The 2,216-nt window shown below is 37.2% G+C and overlaps 1 pseudogene; it reads left to right on the forward strand.

Moving 5' to 3' along the window:
* The first annotated feature begins 1,211 nt into the window (after positions 1-1,211).
* Positions 1,212-1,663, forward strand: LOC143399468 (tropomyosin-like; annotated as a pseudogene).
* The last annotated feature ends 553 nt before the right edge of the window (positions 1,664-2,216 follow it).

Consider the following 2,216-nt stretch of genomic DNA (forward strand, 5'->3'; position numbering starts at 1 on the left):
AGACAAAGCCAGACTTGAAGGGAGTTGAACAAATTTAGGTGAGTACTTTAACTCAGAAGGTTAAATCATTAACCCACTTATGGTAGCTAGCCTCTCATGTGAAATTCATACGAATTGTAGAACTAAATGGGGATTTAGTGCTCCTCAGGATTCTTAGGAACAATATTACATATGATGCATGGGTAAACCATTTTGTGAAGATAATTTGGACAAATATTTGGGAGTTAAATTCTAAGGGAATAGAGCCATTAAGTGTGCAACCAAATGGGAATTTTCTACTACCTACATATGGCAGGTTATAGGGCAGGTTTTTAGCAGATGATTGAAATATTTGGTACTGCTTATACACAATTGAAACAACTATTATTTCCAATGGGAAAATTTGAGTATTATTTGATGCAAGTATACTTTAAGCCATGCTAAATCAATTCTACAGAACAATATTGTATTTTTAAAATGCATTTGATTATTTAATATAGGGTAATTTAAATTAAAAGATGGAATGACTTAGCTATTATAAATCTCTCATTTTGGTAGGCAACTTCCACTAATTTCTAAAGCTCAGATTTCAGATAACCATTTATCTTATACTCTTCTACTTTGTATTTTTACATTACACATGTCAAAACTAATCACTCAAATAGTTCTCATCATATGATTTTTATTTACAAATCTGAGAATGACAAAGCATAAACAATATCATTTTAATATTTTAGAATTCAAAAGTGTTACTCTGTCACTGTTAAAATTTATTTCAGTGTCCATAAAGATAATTATGATTTAATCATACTGAACAAATAGTTGTTTAAAATACAATTTCCACCCAGAAAAGTTTGGAAGTTATCTTTTAAAGCATGTAGGATTGAAGATGTTAAATGCCTTTAACTTCTAAGGATTGATAGTATGTCTAAAATTCTATATGGATTATACAATTTATAATTTAACAATAGAAAAAATTTGGCTGCCAAGCTGAGTGGAGGAGGTAGAAGGCAGATATCAAGAAGTGACAAGATGGCACCATGCAGGGATGACCATGGTAGAGAAGGTGAGGCGCAAGATCCAGGTTCTGCAGCAGCAAGTTGAGGATGCTGAGGAGATGGAGAAAGGCTGGCCAGAAAAAGGCTGAAGTTGAGGTAGCCTCCTTGAACTGGAGGAAGAGGAGCCGGACCTTGCCCAAGACTGCCTAGCTACTGCTCCAAAGTGAGAGAGGTATGAAAGTTATTGAAAATCAGGCCCTGAACGATGAAGTAAAGATGGAACCCAGGAAATCCAACTCTAAGAACCTAAGCACATTGCAGATGAAGTGGATAGGAAGTACGAAGAGGGGGCTTGTAAGTTAATGATTATTGAAGAAGATTTGGAATGGCAGAAGAATCAGGTGAGTTTGCAGAGTCTCCTTTCCAAGAGGTGGATGAGCAGATCAGAATGATGTGTCTGAGGGCTACTAAAGAAAAGTTTTCTTAAAAACCAAGATCGACATGAGGAAGAAATAAAGATTCTTACTGATAAGCTCAAGGAGGCAGAGAACACAGCTGAGTTTGCTGAGAGTTCTGTTGCCCAAGTAGAAAAGACAATTGATGATTAACTGAAATTCACAAAAGATTAGCAAGTTTGTACAGAAATGATGCTGAACCAGACTCTGCTTGAACTCAATAAGATGTAGACCTCCCCAGGCCTGGCCTGAGGCTGCTTCACATGCTCTTCATGTGGGGCCAGCCAGACCAAATCTGACCTTGAAATTGAGGGCTGATCTTCAACTGGAAGGCTGCTTTCTCCTTGACATCCCCTGTACACCCACACCCTTGTCTTTTTCCCCAAACTGTCTTTGCCTCTTGCCATAAATGCCAGCTGGGCTACAGGCTGAGCACCTTTGGAAGTAACATTTAAGGGAATGTGAGCACAACATGAAGTGTCTTTAAATCAAATTCTGATGTACATATTTTGTAATAACTTTATGTTTTTAGAGTAACCGTTTATAAACATTCCAAATAATTCCACAGCTCTAAGGAGCAATCTAATTCCGTTCTCACTTTTGGAAGGTAACTTCCCAGTCTAATTCATATTGCCTTCTCCACAGAGAAGGAAAACAGGAATGGGGCTACCCTACTGAGAGACAAATAAAGTGGAGAGAAATATTCCACTATCTAATTCCTCTGTACAAAGTACCAGCCAAACCAGAAAGGTGATTCCAAGAGGAGTTTGCCAAAAAATAAAAC

The sequence above is a fragment of the Callospermophilus lateralis genome, chromosome 5 (genome assembly GCF_048772815.1).
Source record: "Callospermophilus lateralis isolate mCalLat2 chromosome 5, mCalLat2.hap1, whole genome shotgun sequence".
Classification (NCBI taxonomy): Eukaryota; Metazoa; Chordata; class Mammalia; order Rodentia; family Sciuridae; genus Callospermophilus; species Callospermophilus lateralis.